At 35.9% G+C, this 23861-nt stretch overlaps 1 protein-coding gene across 3 annotated transcripts in view; it reads left to right on the forward strand.

Annotated features, from left to right (window-relative positions):
- The window catches only part of LOC101900440 (serine/threonine-protein kinase N), a 201322-nt gene that overhangs the window by 37416 nt on the left and 140045 nt on the right, over positions 1–23861 (forward strand). The window contains exon 1 of one of the 3 annotated variants that reach the window (XM_059130986.1): positions 14743–15028. The exons of the other annotated variants lie outside the window; for them this stretch is intronic. The gene's annotated coding sequence lies outside the window, so the exon portion shown is untranslated. Of the gene's footprint in view, positions 1–14742; positions 15029–23861 lie in introns of those variants that run through there. 3 annotated transcript variants of the gene reach the window in all.

Below are 23861 nucleotides of genomic sequence, written 5' to 3' on the forward strand. Positions count from 1 at the left end.
CCCACCAGCTGTACAGCCAACCATAATTTTTTTTTCTCCTCATGTCGATGGTTGACATAACTTTTAAGCATTTCATAGAAGATAACTGCCCTGCCGTCGGATAAAGACAAGAAAACAGAAATAGGTTTGGATAAAATGGAACGCTGCGAGTGAGTGAATCACCTCCATGCCGCATACAGGGGGAAGGAGTAATGAAAGAGTTAACCACAAAAATTATTTTCTTGGTTTACAGAAGACGACGCCAACGGCAGTGTCGCCTCTATAATGGCCTCTGGGTTGTCTGCCCTGCCCTCATTCCACAATCCACTGTCACTTTCTATGCGAGACAATTAATAAAACTCCTCAGATATAGAAAACAAAAGTAAAAACTATTTTCGAAAAAAAAAAGAAATATAGGAACGTAATGAACAAAAATAATTTCATATTGCTATGACTTGGCATCGGGGTGGTATGCACAGTGGGACAAAAGGGGTAACAGAGGGGAAATTAAAGTTTAATTGGAAAGATCTTAAAAAGGCCTTGTGTAGATCTTCTTTTATAGGAAGAACACATACGTTCCTCTAGAATATATTTACTTTCAGGAGACGTCTAAGCGATTATTTCGGTTTGGAGAACACTTCTAGAAGGCCTCCTATTCTAAAAAGATCTCCAGGGCTACATATATAAAGCGACGACTTTTAGACAGAAAAGAAAAGACATCTAAAAAACATTTTGAACGTTCTTCATTCACAGAATATATAGAAGTCTAGAAAAGACTTAGGACTGCGAAAATGCTGTTCTGTTTATTCCCATCCTGGATAAACCTTTCAAAATGGCTCATATCTAGAGAAGAACTTACGCTCTTCCCAAGTAATTTCTTCTTTTAAGACCTTCTCGTCTTTCATGAAACGAAAGACCTTCTGCTCTTTTAAGAGAAGGCGTTCCGCTGTTCTACGAAAATACCTTCTATGAGAAGAGTGACTGTTATTCTATGAGAACGAGTTTCTGTTCTTCTACTGCTCTTTTATCAGAACGAGTATTTGTTCTTCTGTGAGAACACCTTCTACTCTTTACTGAGAACATCATTAGCTCTTCTCCGATAACACCTTCTACTCTTCTCTGAGAACATCATTGGCTCTTCTCCGAGAAGACCTTCTGCTCTTCCCCGAGAAGAACTTCTGCTCTCCTCCAAGAAGACCACCTGCTCTTATACGAGAAGACCTTCGGCTCTTCTATAGAGAAGACCTTCGGCTCTTCTATAGAGAAGACCTTCTGCTCTTCGATCTTCTTCTTCGAGAAGACCTTTATTTCATCTCCGAGAAGACTTCTTTTCCAAGAAAACGTTCAGCTCTTCTCCGAGAAGACCTTCAGCTCTTCTCCGAGCAGATCTTCAGCTCTTTTCCTAGAAAACCTTCCTCCGAGCAGATCTTCAGACCTGAGAAAACCTTCGGCTTTTCTCTGAGAAGACTTTCGTCTATTCTATGAGAAGACCTTCTGCTCTTCTCGGAAAATATCTTCAGCTCTTCTTGGAGAAAACCTTCAGCTCTTCTCGGAGAAAACCTTCTGCTCTTCTCTGATAAGATCTTCTTTTCTTCTGTGGGAAGACCTACTGTTTAAAAAAAAGACCTTTTGTTCTTCTATATTTCTCATCTTTCATGACACGACCTATCTTCTCGTCTTTAATGAAATATCTTCTATTCTCATATAAGAAGACCTTCTGCTCCTTCAAGTGAAGAGTTTGTGATATTTTTTGAGAAATGTTTCAGTTCTTCTCTACGGCTCCTCTATCAGAAGTCCTTCTTCTCTTCTACGAGAAGACCTTCTTGTCTTCTACGAGAAGTCCTTCTTGTCTTCTACGAAAGCACCTTGTCTTCTACGAAAACACCTTCAGGTCTTCTGCGAGAATGACTTCTCGCTTTCTTTGAGAATGCCTTCTCGCCCTCTATGAAAAGACCTTCTTGTCTTCTTCGAGGAGGCCTTCTGTTTTTTTTTTGTTTTTCTGTATTTGTAAATTGTTTCCGCTCATTGTGCATTGGCAATACCAAAATTGTCTGCCCACAATGATTTTCCTCTCATGAAGATCAATAGATAAAAGAAAAGTGTCTCTTTTCTTTTCATGGTGGAATGGCATCTTGTCATCATCGGTGGTAGTGGGTAATTAAAAGTCTCTCGGCTTGTAGTTCCAACGTATAAGACAATTAATGAAAGAAGGGGTGAGAGAGAGAGAGAAAGGGAGAGAGAGTATTAGATAGTGAATAAATGAAAACGATAACTTAATTAGAAAACCAAGCATGTAATGACACAATGCCCGCACACACACACACACTCACAAACACAGAGGGAATTGCGGCACAGTGCGACCAAAAATAAGTGTTTTTGATTTCATGTCCAGATCTTAAACTGTATGGCTCTTGAAAAATTTTTGGGGTATGTCAAAAAGAATTTTGAAAAATTCTCTCTAAATTTGAGAATTTCGAAAAAGAAAATTTGGCAGTTGTATATTGTGGAAGAAAGTCTTGGGCACGCAAAGATTTTGGCCGCAGACCTTGGATATTCCAACAGGACTCAGCACCAGCCCCATCGCACTCATCACATGCCACCCAAGAATGGTTACAAAACTAGGTTCCTCGCCTCATTTCCAGCGTTCAAGGGCCACCAAAATCTCCGGATACCAATCCGTTGGACTATTGTGTCTGGAGTTTTTTGGAAAGCAAGCTTGTCACTAAAAAATAAAAAAAAAGTGTCGATCACCTAAAGCAAGAGCTTCGCCGGGAATGGACCAAAATACCGCAGAACAACATTCGGACAGCGTGTGATGGTTTCATTGTCTGTTTGAAGGCTATAATTCGCGCCAAAGTTGACCAATTCCAACAAATCTAAACTTATTCTAAAATTTGACGATATTGCCGACATTTTTTGCTTTCAATCGATCAAATTAAAAAAACATATAAAAATTATGGCGTTTGACTTTGTTGCAGTTTTTTTATCTCACCCTGTATTTCCTCTCTAGCCATATAGCTCAGGGTCAAAAATACCCGGTGTTCAATTGAGGTCCCTAGGATACATAGCGAAAGGATCTATTAAGGAACAATGTAGGGTCTTTAATTGATCACATCTCACAGAACATATTCCTTTGGTTTGACTTCTGTGAGGGTTAGAGGAAGATGTTTCTGACTCTTAGAATTGATCCACTTCTTTCTCTGGTCTCTTAAATGTTCCAGAAAATCCTTGTTAGTATTTTTCCCAAGACCACTGTGCCATGTAAACTATGTATTTCATATTTTTTTTGTTATTATTGTTGTTGTATCTTCACTGGAATCGCATAATGGCATTTTATGAAAATGGGAGATACAGAAATAAAAAAAAACGGCAAAGAGCTTTAAGGGGAAGAAGATTCTACATAAACGTAACTAGAAATCTTCCAACTGTAAATGGAAGATCTTTCAGAGTTCTCTAGAAATAAACGTCTCTGGGAGAACAAGAAGGTCTTCTCATAGAAGGTCAGAGGGTCTTCTCATGGAAGACCAGAAGGTTTTATCATGGAACTCCAGGAGGTCTTCTCAAAGAACACCAGAAAGTCTTCTGTGAGAAGACTTGGTCTTCTCATAGAAGAACAGAAGATCTTCTTCTTCATAGAAGAGCTGATGGTCTTCTTCGCCATAGAAGAGCTAAAGGTCTTCGCCACAGAAGAGCTAAAGGTCTTCGCCAATCTTCGTCAGTGTTTGTCCCACAAGACCACTGTGCCATGTAAACTATGTATTTCATATTTTTTTGTTATTATTGTTGTTGTATCTTCACTGGGCTAAAATAAGAAATTATACAAAAACAAACAAAAAACAACAACAACATAATTGACATATTCGTTACAATTAAACGAAGTGTGTAAACATCGCCATCAACAAATAATGGAAATTAAGAAAGCATCTCAACAACATATGACAACAACAACTACAACAAATTAGATATTTATTTCACTTTAAATTGTGTGTTGAATTTACAACAAAAACAACAAGCAACAACCAACTGCCGTTTAACGCATCTCAGGGGAGTAACAAATCTCCCTGCCATCCCCCAACCAAACATTCATTCATATCCATTAGGTGATAATGTTTTGGGAGGGGGAGGGGAGGTTGTTTGTGTATGTATCGAAATCATGTTAATGATCATTGAATTGAATTTGTTAAAAAAATTGTTAAACAGTTTCTTTTATTAAAAAACAACAACAAGTCGATCATCTACCAGCAGCACCAGCAGTCACAACAGCAACAACTACAATGACAATAACATATTTAAACAAAATTATATTAGAAAATGTTATTAACCCCCAATAATAATTTCTGGTATTTGCCATGATTTGCTGGGCTCCAATGGCTCGGCCGGGCAGGAGCCGAAGATGGGGAAAGAGAAGCAGAAGAGGCTTTGCCACTTCAATTGATGATGGCTTTGAGATATTGGATGGGCATTAGTTGTTGGCAAAACGTAAAGTGTTGGCGTTTGGTATCGACAGCTTAAGCCAGTAATTATTGCTGTTGTTGCTGCTGCTGGTAGTGGAGGTGTAAATGGTATTGCCGATCAAAAAAAAAAAAAAAAAAACACATGCCCACAAATATAGGGTGAGATAAAAAAAACTGCAACAAAGTCAAATGGCATAATTTTTACATTTTTTTTTTAAATTTCATTGAATGAAAGCAAAAAATGTAGGAGGAAATAGCGTCAAATTTAAGAAAAAATTTAGATTTTTTCGAATTGGTCACCTTTGGCAAGAATTAAGGCCTTCAAACAGCCAATGAAACCGTCACATGCTGCCCAAATGTTGCTCTGCAGTATTTTGGCCCATTCCCGACGAAGCTCTTGCTTGAGGTGATCGATACTTTGGTATTTTTTAGTGACAATCTTGCTTTCCAAAAGACTCCCACAAACTGCAACAAAGTCAAACGCCATAATTTTTACTTTTTTTTAATCTTTATTGAATATCGGAAATAGCATCAAATTTTAGAATGAGTTTAGATTTGTTCGAATTGGTCACCTTTGGCACGAATTATGGCCTTCAAAAGGCCAATGAAATTGTCACTTGCTGCCTGAATGTTGCTCTGCGGTATTTTTGGCCAATTCCCGACGAAGCTCTTGCTTGAGGTGATCGATACTTTGGTATTTTTTAGTGCCAACTTTGCTTTCCAAAATACTTCAGACCCAGACCAGTCCAACGGATTGGTATCCGGAGATTTTGGTGGTTTGATGACCATTGTACGCTGGAAATGAAGCGAGAAACCTCATTTTGTAACCATTCTTGGGTGGCGCGTGCTGAGTGCGATGGTACTGACTTCTGTTGGAACCTTGCTTTCCAAAATACTCCTGAGACAATAGTCCAACGGTTTGGTGGATTGCTATCCGGAGATTTTAATGGCCATTGTGCGCTGGAAATGTAGCGAGGAACCTCATTTTGTAACTATTCTTGGGTGGCGTGTGCTGAGTCCTGTTGGAATGTCCAAGATCTGCAGCCGAAATATTTGCGTGCCCAAGGCTTTAATACACCCTCCAGAATATTTTTGCGATAATATTCGGCATTTATTCTGATGCCATGGTCGATTAATACGAGCGGAGGACCACCATCGGCTGTTATGGCGGCCATACCACACCATCACCATGGCCAGCGCTTGAGTTCTGGTGGCCAACCGAAGGTGCACATTTTCAGCTGACCTCTTTGGTAAGTAAACACGATCATTTTGTTTGCAGGACATCGAACAAACTGCTGGACAATGAATATTTTCTCATCGGAAAAAAAACAAATTCCGCAGCTCACCACTTTCGGCCAAGCGAAGCAACTCTTTAGCTCTTTTGGGTCCATTTTCTTAAGCTCTTGCACTTTTTGGAATTTCAATGGCTTTACCCCGAGCTCAGTTTTCGAATGGAATTTGCCGAATGGAATATTGCTATATGTTCAGCTCACCAGCCATTTTTCGGCCACTGCGGCGCGGGCTTAAATCAAGTCTTTTTTTACGTTTCGAACCATTTCTGTTAATGTTGCTGTTTTCTTCCGTCCACTTCCTTGACGTCGGGTTACGCTACCAGTATCACGGTAACGAGCAATGGTACGAGACACAAAAGATTTATTCACATTTAAATTCTGGAGTGCTCTAACGATAGCCACTTGCAGGTTTCCAGCCAAATATAAGGAAATCACACTATCCCGCTTGAATTTCGTCACGAATAACTTTCTCTCTGGAAAATTCTTCCGAAAATGCTTTTGTACGCTTCTAAACAATATACAGAGCTGTCACTGGAATAAGTTTAACAGCTGTCGGACGAGTGGCTTAGCAGTTTTGGTTGCAGTTTTTTTTTTCATCCCACCCTGTACCTAGCCAAGTTGGTGTGTTTTCGATTTCAAATCTCATGATTGATTGTTGGCGTTTATTTTCCGTCATGTTCAACACCAGCAACAAACAGCACAACATTAGGCTTTAACAAATTTAGCCATAAAAGAAACTGAAAAAAAATTCAACACAAATCAAGGAAAAACAATGACATGCAGAGCCTAGGCAGACAGCCAACCAACCTAGCCAGCCAGCCAACCACTACTCATCCACAGCCATTACTACAACTTTGCTGGTTCTATGGCTTCTTTAATGTTTAATTAGACTCGATTTGACTTGTTTTGTACATTTGGTTTTTGCAGGAGGTCACTTTCTTGGCCATTACATGGACGGGCCATCTTCTTGTCCACTTCATGTTGTTTTTTTTCGTGCTTCCTCTATTTCCATTTCTTTTATTTATTTTTGTTTTTCGTTTTCTGTTGTTGCTACTTATTTGGTCAATGGGTCTGTAGTCGAAAGGGCTAAGCTGATTTCATGTTCTGTTTTTTAATCAGCCTAATATAGAAGGGAAACCTAAACCTGAAATTAGAACAGGAACCTTACTTGACCAGCCAGACAGACAGACAGACGAACATCCATACAGGCGTAGACGAGAACGAAACAGAAAAATATGTAATTACTTAAATGGCCTGGCATTTACTTGGAATGGCATAATGGCATTTTATGGAAGTGGGAGATACAGAAATGAAACAAAAAAAAAAAAAAAAAACGGCAAAGAGCTTTAAGTAAATAAATGAAGGGGAAGAAGATTTTACATAAACTTAATATGGAATATTCCATCTGTGAATGGAAGATCTTTCAGAGTTCTCTAGAAATAAACGTCTCTGGGAGTACAAGAAGGTCTTCTTATAGAAGACTAAAAGGTGTTTTCGTAGGAGGCCAGAGAGTCTGAAGGTCTTCTCATAGAAGACCTAAAGGCCTTCTTCTCATAGAAGACCTAAAGGTCTTCTTCGCCATAGAAGACCGGAAGGTCTTCTCATAGAAGAGCTACCTTCAGCTAGAAGAGCTGAAGGTATTCTCATAGAAGACCAGAAGGTTTTTTTCATAGAAGACCAGAAGGTCTTCTTCTCATAGAAGACCAGAAGGTCTTCTTCTCATAGAAGACCAGAAGGTCTTCTTCTCATAGAAGACCAGAAGGTCTTCTCCTCATAGAAGACCAGAAGGTCTTCTTCTCATAGAAGACCAGAAGGTCTTCTTCGCCATAGAAGACGCTGAAGGTCTTATTCGCCATAGAAGACGCTGAAGGTCTTCTTCGCCATAGAAGACGCTGAAGGTCTTCTTCGCCATAGAAGACGCTGAAGGTCTTCTTCGCCATAGAAGACGCTGAAGGTCTTCTTCGCCATAGAAGACGCTGAAGTTCTTCTTCGCCATAGAAGACGCTGAAGGTCTTCTTCGCCATAGAAGACCGGAAGGTCTGCCATAGAAGACCGGAAGGTCTTTGCCATAGAAGACCGAAAAGTCTTTGTCATAGAAGACCGGAAGGTCTTCGCCATAGAAGACTAGAAAGCCTTCTCCTAGGAGACCAGATGGTCATCTCATAGAAGTGTGAATTGCGGTATGAATTGTTCTCATTAAAGATTAGTGGGTCTTCTTCTAATAGAAGAACAGAGGTTCTCTTTGTCATAGAAGACTAGAGAGTAAACCAGACGTTATTTTTCATGAGATCCTCTTAAAGAAAACCAGGACATTTTACAAAAACTTAAATTGTCACTAAACACAAATTCTGATGTAAAAGCAACAATGTTGCTGCTCATTACAAAACAAAAAATCAGAAGACACAGCAAAACTGAACCACAAACATGTTTTTGACCGGCTGGCGGTTAAGTTCTAAGTCTTTCCAGCCGCCACAGATTAACATTTAAATGAAAATGATTTTGTTTCCTAGCAAGAACAGTAACATAGCCACCTTTTTTCTAGGTGAGGAGAACAGTTGTCTAAATCTAAAAACAACAACATCAACAACAACGGAAAAACTTGTTGGCTTACTGAAAAACTTCTTTACAGTTTGCTTCGAAAAAGTAGAGAAAAACAAAAAGACATGAATTCATAAATTTTTTGTGAGACATCTCTCAACTCTTCTGTTTTTCAAATGCCGGTTATTATTTTGTGTGTTGAAACTAGATTCCGAAACGATAGGCAGGCACTCTTTTCCGATTTTTTTATTGGTTTTTATTCTATTCATCAAGTATGTGTGGAGGGGGGGGGTTAGGAAAATAAGTAATGGCTTGGAAAGAATGTCAGTTGTTGCTTTAGATTTATGCTGTTGCATAGATGGCTGGCGTTGCATTTACTTAATAGGGCACGCGACGCACGGTGTTCGGAAACGGAACAAATTAATTAAAAATGAAAAAAAAATCGCAAAACCTAAAATCTATCCATGAATTTCTCAAACTCCGCAAATCCTTATATTTCTACTAAAATTATATAAAGTTCGATACTGGGATGAATAGATTTAATCCATTTGGACATTCCCACACAAAGGTCTAACATGTTGAGGAAGAAATCTGAACTGCGAATTTTATACTATTTCTAAAAATTTTAGATTTAATTTTTTGTAAGGTCTTATCGGCAAAAGTTGTGTTTTTTTCTGGGAAAAATCCTGAATTAATTTTTAAAGAATATTATTATTGTTGTTGTTGTATATTGTTGACCTGTTATACTTATTTTACTTATTTGGTTAATTGCTTGGCTTAAGGTCATTAAAAAACTATGTTTTTATTTTTGAATTTTTCCTTTTTTATTCATCCAATATTTCGATTTCCTCCGGAAATCATCTTCAGGGATCTGTTTTACAAAAAACACAAATTACAAACTGATTTTAACAATATATAACACAATAAATAACATACATTTTTAAAGTAAAAAGCTCGTCTATTGAGTTTAAATGTCACTATCAAACTAAGTTTTCTTTCATCGGTGTTTATGAACTAGGCTTCTGTAAATGTGAGCACAATGGTCTGTATCGGTTTTATAATTAATTCGTTTGTCATTTGGTAAACTTATAATATGTAACATTTCCAATGTAAATCGTCTTTTGTAATTATTTTCTTGTGCTAATATGTCGACGGTTTTAAGGTCGGGTTTATGTCCTGTCAATGTGCAATGGGCAGCTAAAGCAGTCTTCTGTTCGAGAGGCTTGTCACTTTTTTGATCCGATTTATGTCCGGAAAGTCTAGTTTTTAATTTCGTCTTTGTCGTGCCGACATATGACTTTTGGCATACGTCAGCGTCATCCCCATTACATGTTATCCTATAAACTACATTGCACTTGTCCTCATTCTTAATTTTAGATTTTGTTTTACTAAACAGACTGTCGACATTATTACGAGATTTAAACGCTAATTGATAGTGGTCCTTATTGTAGATGTTTGATTTACCAAGTCTTTCTGAGAATCCCGGGATGTAAGTAACAGCTTTATATATCTTTTCTTGTCTTGCCTCCTTTATTTGGTCCGTTTTTGCGTGTATAATTAGGTCGTCAATGGTGCTTTTTGGAAAATCATTTTGGCTTAATATGTGGCGTATTTTTCTTTCGTTCTCTGAGTGGAATTGTTCGTCACTTATATTGAAAATCCTTTTGATAAAATTAGTCGCTGTGTTTATTTTTATTCGTCGGGGGTGTTTAGAATAAAAGTTAATCAATCGTCCTGACGCCGTTGGTTTTTGGTACCAATCTAATATAAGTTTTCTTCCTCTTCTGATTATTATTGAGTCCAAATAGGGTAGTCTGTCATTTTTCTCCAGTTCGTGTGTAAATTGTATGCTCGGGTTGAATGTATTTAGGATATTTAATGTGGTGTTGATATCCGATTTCTTCATTATACAAAAAATGTCGTCTACGTATTTAGTTACTGCTCTCGGCTTTGTCATCAGTTTTTCTAAAGAAGCGTCCAATAATTCCTCCATTACGATGTCAGCAATGATCGGTGACGCTGGTGATCCCATAGGAAGTCCTTTTCGTTGTTCGTACACCTTGTCCGAGTATATGAAATATCTACAGTCCTTTATACAAAAGGTCAGTATTTCTTTAAAAACTTCTTTAGGTATTTTCGTGTATTTTTGTAACATGTTCCACTTTTCATCTATTGTTCTTAAAGCTAGGTTAATCGGTATGCTGGGAAACAACGAAACTACATCAAATGATATTAATACCTCGTCTTCTTCAATCTCCAAATTCATTATCTTTGTTTTAAAATCAATTGCGTCCTTAATGTTATATGGTGAATCCCCTGTCAAGTGTTTTAAAATATTTACAATATACTTGGAAAGTCCGTGAGCTGGTGAATTTATTGAAGAACATATTGGTCTTAGAGGTGTGCTTTCTTTATGTATTTTTGGAAGCCCGTAGATTCTTGGCGCATTTGCAGTATTGATTGTCAATTTATTTTTCTCCATCATATCAATTACTCCCATTTTATATAATTTATCTATTAATTTGTTGTTTTTATTCTGCAATGTCGTAGTTGGGTCCCGCTTTAACCTTTTGTAGGTGCAAATATCATTTAAAATGGTTTTCATTTTCATATCATAGTCCATCTTGTGCATTGCAACCGTCTTTCCCCCTTTATTTATTATTATTTATTTTCGTGCCAAAACTTGGGAGTCTGACGTTATTCCTGCCCAAAAAATCTTTTAATTTTTATTTAAAAACGCCTTTGAAGAACATCCTGGGTTTGGTATTTACTGTGTATATACACCTATAATTTCATATCTGTCGACGAAGAGACTTAAACTTCGTACTCAATTTCCATAAATTTTCCTTAACAAATTCCAATAAATGTCTTTTCTTTTCTTGTACTCCGAAGCACTGTATTTTAGGTTTTATCTCTTTTGGGTTCGTATCTTTTTGATATTCATTGAGGTATCTGAAAGAACTCTCTCTTTGCATAAGAATGTCATGCCGTCAACATAGCCTTTGTATTGCAACGAAGAGCCACACAATGCAACGCCAAAGACAATCATCCAACCATCCATCCATCCATGCATTCGTTTGTCTGCCTTGTCTCGGCCCCTTCATTCATCCAACCAACCAACGAACCAGCAGACCATTGGCATTTGCATTGCATTTTAAAACAAAACACAAATTCTTTATGACTATTCTTGTTCTCCTCTCTGGAGTTTACTATGTTTTTCTCCACTTCTCATCTGAATCCGGACACTTGATTGTTCTGGCGAGAGAGAGAGAGAGAGAGAAAGGGAGATCTCGTGGCAGCACAACAAAAGAACCCCCTGTCATACCAATTACGAACAATAAACAAACGACCAGAAATGATGATGGCCACATAATTTCTGAACAAGAATATCCGTACAGCATTAACATAAAATAAACAGCTGATAAAATAACTCTTTTTGCTCTCTGAAAAACTAAAATTCATTGTGTTGGAGAAAAGGCAGTGAGTGAGTTTCTCCTCTTGAATATAAAGAGGGTTATTGCTCATTTCTTTTGTTTTTAATTGGAGCCCTCTCGGTTGTTTGTTGTAGTTGTGTGTTTCTGGTATTTCTTGAAAATTAATTGAAAGAGAATACTCTTTTTAAGCCTCTCTTTTTTAATGTTGATTGGAGTAATGCTAACATGGCGTTTTTTTAAGATTTAGGAAATTAAAATAAAAATGATTTCTTTGAAAAAATAATACTTTTGTGAATATCAGTCAAAGACGTAAAATGACAAAGGTTAGACAAAATTAATTTTGAAAAAAAAAGTTTATTTGAAAAATTCTAGTCCAGAGTGACATAATTTAGAAGTAGCGTTTTCCCCATTTTTTTCGAATCTTACTTTATCTTTCTATCAACTTTTGTATCTAGAAGCACTTAATTACATAAAACGATGACTTATATGGCACATTATTTTGGGAACTCAAACTTTAATCGACAAATTTAAATGAAGTTTTCGCGAAAATGATTTTTTGTAGATGCGAAAAGTACACATTCATATTTTATTTGTTCGGTTTGATAAATTTTTGTAATTAATACTTCATACATCGTACTAAACGTTCAGACTATCCAGTTTTTATATATTATTCAAGTTTTTCCTTTTTTCCGAAAGAATAATGGGAAAATACCTACCTTTTACACCAAAAAGTATTCAAAACCTATCATGTTGAAGTGTACCGATATTAGTAAACCATTACACAATGCACCCACATCCAATTTTCTGTCCAAAATTATTTCAACATCTCCATATGTAAACCCTAGAAACCGATACCAAATTTCAAAATTCCGTCGCTATCCCAACACCCAACACCTAATGACACATTTTGTGTCATTTTGCACTATTCTTACGTTTACAGCGCGCATTTTCAAAACCTTTAGCCAGTGACATTTTTATCGAATTTCAGGATTCCAACTCTATCCCTTCAGCCAATACCAAATTCAATAGCATTTAGTACTTATCGAACAATTATAGTACGCATTTTTAAAACAATCTAAATTTCTCAACCGAATATATTATAAATTTCAATATATAAATTTCAGTGCCACAAATATTCAAAACCACTTTCTACTCTCATCTACAGACACCAACAGTGACATTCATATCAAATGTGAGGACTTCAGCTCTATTTTTTCACCCAGTAGCTAATTTAATACTAGTTAGTACTTTTCTCGTAACTGTAGTACACATTTTCAAAAACACCTCCATATCTCAATCTCAGATTCCAACATTGTCCTTAATATCAAATTTCAGGATTCCAGCTCGATCCCTTCATCCAATACCAAATTTAGTACCACTAAGTGATTTTCGACCAATTATAGTACCCATTTCCAAAACCACCTCCATATCTTAATCACATACACCAACAGTGATATCCATGTTAAATTTCAGGATTTCAGCTTTCAATTCATCCAATATCAAATCAAGTACTATTAAGTACTTTTCGTACAATTATTGTACACATTTCGAAAACCACCTCTTTATCACAAACCTACCACAGACAGGGACGTTAATATCACTTTCGGGATTCCAGCTCTATTCCTTTACCCAATTCCCAATTTAGTATTTTTCTTACACATATAGGACAGATTTCCAATCCACCGAAAAATCTCATACACAAATGCCAGTAGTAATGTAAATATCAAATTTCAGAATTTTGTACACACCAACACTTATCACCAAAAAGGGGCCCCAATAGAAAATTTTAAAATTCCAGCTTCATCCGTTCGCCCAAACATTTCCAAAACCACATTCATTTATCAAACCATACTTTCTAATCTGTGTTCTCATACCAAATTTCAAGTCTTTTACTCTATTCGCTCACATAATATCAAATTGTACCATTTTAGTAGTTTAGTACCATTTTTGAATTTTTTGCAACCTTAAAGTTCGAAATCACAAACCCCAATACGAAATTTTAAAAAATCCCGTTCACCCTAAACCAAACTGTTCCCAATTTAGTATCATTTAGTACAGTTCGCATATTTAGTACACATTTCCGAAACCACCTTTATATATTAAAACTTAATTTCCAATTTTGGATCTCATACCGAATTTCAAGTTTTTAGCCCTATCCGTTCACATAATACCAAATGGTATAATTTTAGCAGTTTAGTATCAATTTAGAACTTTTCGTAAGTGACTCTCATTCCAATTTTTTTCTATTCTTGTATTAAATTATTAGTACATTTTAGTACTTTTCGTGCCCTTTTAGCACAAATTTCCAAAAACATAGCTTAACACATGCCTACACACCAAAACTGACCCTCCTGCGAATGTATAAGATTCCAGCTTCAGCCGTTTTGTCTGAGTGTTGAAATTGAAGTAAAAGATCGTAAATTAAGTAAATAATAATTTTTCTTTTTTTCTCTACGATTTCCGAAACGAAAATCACATTGATATTTCTACATTCTAGACCATGATTTTTTAATTTTTTTATTGTGATAGTTTTTACATTACATAGATATTTACGTTGTCGATTTCCGATAAGAAGCAAGGAAATTTGCTTCAATAGCCTTGATTTTAAATTTTATTTCGAAAAACGTTTCTCATTTCGAAATGTATAAATAATCATTCTATTTCTATTGAGTTTCTATTAAATTTAGTCACAATTTGAAATAAAAAATATTTTTGCGATTTTTTAAACGCATCACTGACAACACTCTTTGATTAGTTTTACCTATTGGAGTATGATGCCTTTCAATGGCTGTGTGTGCATGATTGCAGCATTACTTCTTCTTCTTTCATGCACTCATTACGGTTTTGGGGGGTTTTGCACAACATCTCTCCCAATTCAATGGGAGAAGACAAAACAAAAACCCAATTGGAATTTCTTTATTTTATTCTCTCACTCTCTCTCTATTGGGGGGAACTCATCATCAACCTCAAATGCAGAGATACCAACAACACGACGGTATTTGTTGGCCTATCTCTGTCTGTACGTGTGCGTGCGTGTGTGTGTGTGTTGATGTTATTTTGTTGTTTGGCCAATCCAGCCAAGAAGAGCTGAGTTTTCAGTTGTGTTCAAACTTTACTTGAAGCCGGTCGTCGGTCTGCGGTTAGAAAGCATACAAACGTTGCTAGCTATTTGAATTGGTTTTGTTGTATTTTTTCGATGATTTTTTTTTGTTCGTTTGTGATTTTTACGCCAAGTGAGACGTTTCATTTCTTGTCGGTAAAAGAAGCATAGCTTTAAAATAATAAAAAAAAAACGAAAATAGAAAAATATCCATCCTTTATGAAATGAAAAGTAAGCTGATCAGCATTTCAAGCGTTTTACTTAATTGCCCGCCCGAGTGTGTGTAAAAAAAAGTGAGCTCCCCCCTTTTTTTTGGTGGGTCTTTTGGAATGTAGAAGTGTTTTTTGTTGTTGAATGAAGAAGAAGATCGTCGTCTGAGGAGGAGAAGAAGAAGGTGTTTTTTTTTTTTTTTGTTGTTGGAATAACTCGTGAAAGTTGCGTTGTTGTGTTTACAGCTTACAAATTAACGCTTCATTTTGTTGCATTCAAAACGAAAAAAAATTTGAAAAAAAAAAAAAAACAAAAATATTAACATCATTAAGAGCCAAAGAAAAAATAAAAATGATTTACAACAATGCATACAAAAAGAAAATATGAAAAAAAAATAAATAAGAAAAATTAATTACAAAAAGAAACGAGAGAAAGAAAAAGAATGGAAATAAAGGAAGTGCTGAATTACCAATTAAAACTCATTTATATTCCACAATATTGGCGGATTATTCATCTTATCTAGACATCGCGGCTGAGTGACTTGACTGCCTGCCTGCCTGCTGGCAACTCCCACACAACGCCAACTTGGGTTACAAACTTTTGCCGGTCTTTTTTGTTGGCTTTGTTACAATCACTCCCAACTCGCCTGTAACGAAAGAAAACAATCCTTTTTTCTTGTGTGGCGGCCAGGCAGCCAGCCCTTGCCAAGCAACCATCCATCCAACGCTTATATTTTTCTCTTTTGTGTTAAACTTTTTCTTCGCCTTGAAGTGTTTCGCATTTTTTCTCGTTTTTTTTGTTAACCAAAGATGCAAAGAATTACCTTTCATTGTTTTTCATTTCATTTTATTGCCAAAACGTGTTCATAAAATTATTCACAAAATTGCCACTAAATATCCTTTTTTTTGGAGATGGAATACGTGTGTGTGCTTTTTTTTGGAGAAATTTCAATTTATGAAAATAAAAACAAAAACAACACCAACATCATTTACTTTAATAGCCTGTGTAATTTGAGGATATAAAAATAATTTCATAAACTGCAAATGTAAGTCATAAAAAATTATTTTTTTTTTTGAAAATTTATTTAATTTCACAAATTTAGATAAACTTAATTTTGAGAAAGTTGGATATTGAAAATATTATTTAATTTAGGAAATTTATTTTTATACTCTCAGCCATATGGCTACAGAGGGTATATATCATTTGATACGGCCAAAAAGTGCCTCATCGAAGTAACGGTCTTAGAGCCTAGGTCTCTTTGGACCAAATCCGTTTCAGGATATTTGGAGTCGATCTAACGATGTCTGTCCATCCGTCTGTCGGCCTGTTTGTCTGGCTGGTGCGCACCATAACTCTTGAAGGGAGTATCCGATTATTTGATCCAAACTTGGTATATCGCAATATTTTTGTCAAACTTAAATCGAGCTGGGAGATGGGCAATATCGGTCCACTCCTTCTGGTGCCTCTCCCACAAAAGGTCAAAATTTTCAAAGAAATTAATTTACTGCATAGGAAGAGAAGGGATAATCTCATTTCGTTCAAACTTTGCAAATGGTGACATTTGCATTACCGATATATCGGGTGCGAGAACCCACCCAAACAAACGGTCCAAATTCGAAATATCTAAAACCCTCATAAAATGCCAAATATACTGCAGATTCTCTTAAAATTTTACACACACCAATAATTTAACCATTACAAAATCTGGTGCAAAAATGGAGTATAGCGGACCACTCCATCTAGTATCTCCCCCACAAAGGGTTAAAATTTGGAATAACCAAAACGCTAATAAAAGGCGAAATAAGCATTCGATTATTTTTAAACTTTACACATACCAATATTTCTACCAAAACAAGATCTGACGTGAAGATGGGATATATCGGATCACTTCTTTGAATACCTTCCCCACAAAGGGCCAAAATTTGGAATATCTAAAAACTCTAACGAATTGTGAAATATGCATTAGATTCTTTTTAAATTTTGCACATCACAATATTTCAACCATTACAAGATGGGGTGTGAAAATGGGATATACCGGCTCACACTTTCTGGTACCTCCTCCACAAAGGTCAGAATTTTGAATATGATGGGATTTATCGGCCCACTCCTTCCAATACCTCCCCAAAACGACTCAACATTTTCAATAATAATAACTATTATAAAATATGAAATAAGACTCCCATTGCCTTCAAATTTCGCACATCCCAATATTTCTACCAAGACAAGATCAGGCATGACTTACGGATAAAACGAACTCTTCCTTCTGAACCTTCCCCACAACGGATTCATATTTTGAATAAACAAACATGAGACAACTTGAAACAACCTAATACTACAATCAAATCTACTACAGAGATATAATATACCGGTCCTCCCTTTCTTGTACCTCCTCCACAAAGGTTCAAATTTTTGAATTATTATAAACCTTGTATAGTACTAGCATTTTTACCAACAAGAGATCTGATCAGAATATGAAATTTATGGGCCCACTCCCACTGGACCTTGCTCACTTTTTAACATTGTGAATATTTATAACCCTTATACAGGGTGAGATAAAAAATTGCAACAAAGTCAAACGCCATAATTTTTACATTTTTTTTTAATTTTATTTAATGAAGGCAACAACTGTCGGAAATAGCATCAAATTTAAAAATACATTTAGATTTTGTTCGAATTGGCCACCTTTGGTACGAATTATAGCCCGCAAACGGCCAATGAAACCGTCACACGCTGCCTGAATGTTGTTCTGCGGTATTTTGGCCCATTCCCGGCAAAGCGCTTACTTGAGGTCATCTACACTTTGGTATTTTTTAGTGCCAACCTTGCTTTCCAAAATACACCAGACACAATAGTTCAACGGATTAGTATCCGGAGATTTTGGTGGTCATTGTGCGCTAGAAATGAAGCGAGGAATCTCATTTTGTAACCATTCTTGGGTGACGTGTGATGAGAGCGTGGGTGCTGAGTCCTGTTGTAATGTTCAAGGTCTGCGGCCAAAATGTTTGCATGCCCAAGGCTTTAATACACCCTCCAGAATATTTTCGCTATAATATTCGGAATTTATTCTGATGCCAAGGCCGATTAATACAAACGGAGAGCAATCATCGGCTGTTATGGCGGCCCACACCATCACCGTGGCCGGCTTGAGTTCTGGTGGCCAACCGAAGGTGCACATTTTCGGTACGGCAGTTTGGCGAAACAACTCTTTAGCTCTTTTGAGTCTATTTTCTTTCTGTTGCGGTATAAGTTCTTGCAATTTTTGGAATTTCAATATTTGCTGAATGGAATATGGCGATATGTTCAGCTCACGAGCAATTTTTCGGTCACTGCGATGCGGGTTTCGATCAAGTCGCTTCTTTACTTTTCGAAACATTTCTGCTGATGTTGCTGTTTCTTCCGTCCACTTCCTTGACGTCGGGCTACGCTACCAGTATCACGGTAACGAGCGAGAAATAAAAGATTTATTCACATTTAAATGCTGGAGTGCTCTAACGATAACTACTTGTGGTTTTCCAGCCAAATATAAAGAAATCACAATATCACGCTTGAATTCCGTCACGAATAATTTTCTTCTGGAAAATTCTCACCAAAGTGCTTTTGTAAGCTTGTAAACAATATAATGAGCTGTCACTGGAATAATTTTAACAGCTGTCCGACGAATGGCTTAAGTATGACAGCAGTCTGAAGTTGGATTGCAGTTTTTTTTTATCTCACCCTGTACTTATATGTACTTCCAAAACCTCCTTCAAGTGCACGAAAATTACTAAATAGTACTATATTTTTGGTAAAATTTGGTATTGGATGAACAGTTAATGCTTGAAATCTGAAATTTGGTATAAGGGTCGTTATTTATGTTTACCTTGGACATATGGAGATGGTTTCGAAAATGTGTACTATAATTTTACGAAAAGTATTGATTGTTACTATATTTAGTATTGGGTGAAGGAATAGAGATAAAGCGTTGCAATTTTTTATTTATCTCGGTTTGAGATTTGGAGGCGGTCTTGAAAGCGTCCTATATTTGTATGAAAAGTAGTAAATGGTACTTAATTGGGATTATTCCGAAAGGATAGGAGTGGAAGCCCGAACTTTGATATTGATTAACCTGTTGGTGTATGTGGTTAGGATATGAAGCTGGTTTTGGAAAATTTGTACTATAATTTTACGATAAGTACTAAATAGTACTAAATTGGGTGAAGGAGTAGAGCTGGAATCCTAAAATGTGAAATTGATGTTACTGTTGGCGTCTGTGTTTTTAGAAATCTGAAGTAAATGGTTCTAAATTAGGTATTGGGTGTAGGGATACGGCTGAAATCCTCAAATTTCATTTTTAGGTCTCCATTGGTATTTGGAATTAAGATATGGAGGAGGTTCTGGGAAATGTGTATTATAATTGTACGAAAAGAAGTACTAAATGACACTATACCTGGTATTGGGCGAAGGAATAGAGCTGAAATCCCGGAATTTGATATTGCGATCTCTGTATCTTGGGTTAAAATATGGAGATGGTTTTAGAAAATGTGTTCTATAATTGTACAAAAAGTACTAAATATTATAAAATTGGGTATTGGGCGAAGGAATAGGATTGGAATCCTCAAATTTGATAATGAAATTCCTGTTGGTATCTGGTGTTGAGATTTGGTTGTGGTTTTACAAATGAGCACTATATTTGTACGAAAAGTACTAAATGGTACTAAATTGAGTATTGTGTGAATTGATAGCTGAAATCCTGAAAATTGATATGGACAAGGAAATAAAGACGGATTTCATAGAAAAGCTCAAAATGTAAACAAAGCGAAATTAAAATCGATAGGTTCAACGGAATAAAAATTCTCCAGACAAATAGAGACTCTATGAACGAACCTTGAAAGGTTATACAGATAGAAGACTATTGCCGAGATAAACTTCGGAGACCAAATGACTTTCTGATTCGTCTTTTAGTCTCCCAAGTTTATCTCGGCAATAGTCTTCTATATGTAGAATCTGGGCGAGCTTTATATATGCTGATAGGAGTCTCAATTGCCAGAGATTTAAAGGGGACATTTTATAGTCTACTTAAAGTTGCAAACACTTCGAAAACGAGGGGACGCTGAAATTTTATTGACGACTGGAACCAGTAGCTTTTTCATAGACAAATCAGAAACTGAATCTTATTATATTTGGAATTGGGTGAAGGGATAGAAATGAAATTCTGAAATTTAATATTGAGAGACTGTTTGTTTGGATGTGGATCCATTGTGCAATGGTTTTGCTAATATCCTCCTCTGTAAATTTCAAAATGAAAGATTTTAAAGACTTTTTGGTGTGAAGGATTAACATTTTCCTTTTATTCGTTAATACCTTAAAAGTTAGAAAAATTAGGAGGGTGTGTAATTTTGTTTAATATATATTTAAACTGGGCAAATTGGGCATTTCGAGTACTAAAAAGGTCTAAGGCGAACTGTTGAAAAAATCTAAAATTTAAATTTTGGTATTTTATAGCTATTTAAGGCCTTGAAAAAGCCTTATCTAGGCCTTGAAAAATATTTTTATTTTTTTTTGAAAAATTAAAAATGCCTACGATTTTAGAGCCGATACATAAATGTCTTTAAAACTTGAGCAAGAAAAAATCGGAAAACCTTTGGACTCTGCTATATCTAAAAAGGCTCGAAATATTGTTTGGACCACTTAAGCATGACCTTGAGAATACATGTGTGTCAGACTCACATACAATTACAAATCTGCATGTGTATTTCAATATAAGTTAACGATTTCAAACAAAACTTGATTGATTCCGACCTGGTTAAATCGAACGCCTTTTCTATTTGTTTTTATTTTTAACTTCAAATTGTTTTGGGATTTCCCCACCAAAAAAAAGACTCTAGTATTTCATTTTAGTAACATATTTGGAGATCACTCACTTAACCATGTTTGGATGTCTGTCGGTCTCTTTGTTTGCCTATCTGCACGTCTGTCTGTCCGTCGATATGTAATATTGCTACATATGGGTGGTTGTTCCAGTGATGGTGGGAAGCTGTTATGCCATAAATAATTGCCAATGGATTTCCGAAGTGGCCTCTTAAAAAAGTGATCCATAAATAAAGAAAAGAAAAACAAAATTTCTTATATTTTGGCATAAATGTTGGCAACAATTAACCAAAAACAACAACAAAAATAGGGTCATAAATGGGGGAATTGGATTAATACCCCCACCAAAATCAGCCATGGCTGATGATGGTCAGTCGTCGAAACAATTCAATAAACATTTCTCAGAGTACTTAATTGATGGGATTTGGGATTTTTTCTTTGGAATTTTTGTTGTTGTTGTTGTTACTAATGATGTTGTTGGATTTTATTATAATTTATGGAAAACAAATAAACAAAGTTATTTATATATTTTTCTGTTTTTTTTTTGTAGCCAAATTAAATTGTATTTAAATAACTGTAAACAAAATCAGCGACTATGGCTTAATTAATTTAAATCGATTATTTTTTTTAGCGAGTGCAAACAATAATTTTGAAAACATATAAATTGGGAATTTTAATTATTATTTAATAGATGGATTTTAGATTTTAGTTGTTTTTAAAATTTTTGATTTTGAATCATAAAAAAATCAGAAAAATAGGCCTAGATAATAAATTAAAAAAAAAAAACATTCCTCACACATCACGCACTTGCCATAGAAAGCTAAAAGGTGTTGATAACCAGAACAAGTAACAACAACAACATTCCAAAAAGTAGTTTTCTGCTTCACAATTTGACATCACGCTGTGAAAAAAATTAAAATCAAATTAAATTCCAAAGCATAACAAATGTAGCGCAAGCAAGTGGCCAGAGGGAAAAAAATACTTATTTACCACTTGATATGACGCCTAACGGAGAAAGTATTGAAGAACAGAAAAGAAATTCCAAAAACTTAAATTAGTTCAAATCGATAGTGTTTCCAATTCGATTTTTTTGGAAAATGTAAACAATGGCAAATATTGCTTCAAAAAAAAAAAAATAAATAAATAAATAAATAAATAATAAATAAATAAATAAAAAATAAATAAATAAAAAATAAATAAAAGAAAATATATAAATAAATAAATAAAAAAATAAATAAAATAAAAAAATTAATAAATAATAAAATTAATTAAAACGAATTGAAGAGAAGAAAGCTTTTTTTAGATGAGAAACTTGAAAAGTTAGGTTTTCAAGAACAAGGAGCTGAAGAGGGAATTTTATAGACAACAAAGTGGAAACAAAGTAAAATGAAAATGGATGGGACCAATGGGAAAATAATGCTCCAGAAATATAAAGAGTAAAGCCAAAAGTGGTGGTCTTTGAAGAAGAGGGTTTCCACAGACGATACTAGAAGGGGAGTCCTTAATTCATGAACCAAGACCTGGAAGTCGGACATAAAGGAGACAGAAAATGATAGTGTTTGGTAGATGAACTCGAAGCTGGAAGGCTTCCTTAATAGAAAGTATTTGGTGGAAGTACGAAGTAGGGAGGGTCTTTTATAAAAAAGGTTGACATAGTAAGTTATTCATAAAAGAGCTGCAGGCATCCTCCATAGACAAGCCTGAATTAGGGAGTCTTTCTCTAGACTAACCTGAAGTACAGAACTGTTCTCTTTTTCATAGACTAGCCCGGTGCGGGAAGTCTCTTAGAGGCGAGTCTAAGGTCTCTACCTCAAATATGGGTAAGATGCAAGGGGTCTTCCAAAAACGAAGGCATCGAGCAAAATCCTAAAGAACGGAGTCCTTCATAGACGCGATTTAGGCAGGTTTTCTTAGAAAGCCTAAAGACGTCTTTCAACTTGTGAAACTGAAGGAGAAAATTTTTCGTTGGTGATACAGATTTTATTGGAGAACCTGAAACTGTTTTTTTTCATAGACACAGTTTTTTAAAAAGTCTAAACCAGTACGTCTTCCAACTTCGAGAGAAAACATGAACATTTTTCGGGGGTGACTCAAAAGCTAGGATTATTTGATTGTAGAGCCTGAAACGGCGTTTTTCGTAGATAAATGCTTCTTTTGCAGACGGGTCTTATTTCATGGGTCCTAAATAAGAGATTCCTTTAGAAAGCAGTATTCTATAGCAAAAAATGTGAAAATTCTGGTATTTCATAGACGGGAGAGAAGCAAACACTGCCAAGACATGCAAGCCTGAAACAGGAAGAATTCCATGGAAGGGCCTATAGTAGGGGATTAATTTGGGGTCTAAGGATAAAGAACTTTTTAGAGGGGAGGTCTTCAATTGCATAAAACTTAAAATGCTACTCCTAGATAGATGGGAGTGAAGCAACCAAAGCTTCCAAGACAAAACAGAATCACGAATCCGAAGAATAACACGTCGAAAACAGGGATACATCCACAGAAGAGTCTGTAGCAGCGGATAAAAACCCGCTCAAGGAGGGGGTTTTCATTGTGAAGAATGAAAAAGGAAGTTTTCCATAGACCATCCTACAGCAGAGAATTTTCGCACCTTAGCCTGATGCAGGAAGTTTTAAATGGAATAGCCAGAATTAGGAAGTCTCAGATAAAAATCTGAAGCAGGTAGTCTTTAATAGACAGCCAGGGAGTCTTTTTGTAGACGACCTAAAGCTGGAGGGGTTATTGGAGGGGTTATTTTACTGTCGAGTCGGAAGAATGTAGAATAATATATAGAGTCGGATGAATTGTATATACAAACTGAATGGGGGAGTCAAGTCTATCATATTGGGGTCTGAATCAGGGAGATTTTCAAAGACTCTCTTGCCAACACTGACCTGAAGCAGACAGTCTTAAAATGGTTAGGCGGAAATAGGAAGCCACAAAGCCACATAATGTAGGATAAATTAGGATGACTTAAATGCGGAGGATTATAAGGAAGGAGCATTTTATTTTA

This window comes from Musca domestica, unplaced genomic scaffold (genome assembly GCF_030504385.1).
Source record: "Musca domestica strain aabys unplaced genomic scaffold, Musca_domestica.polishedcontigs.V.1.1 8, whole genome shotgun sequence".
In the NCBI taxonomy this organism is placed as follows: Eukaryota; Metazoa; Arthropoda; class Insecta; order Diptera; family Muscidae; genus Musca; species Musca domestica.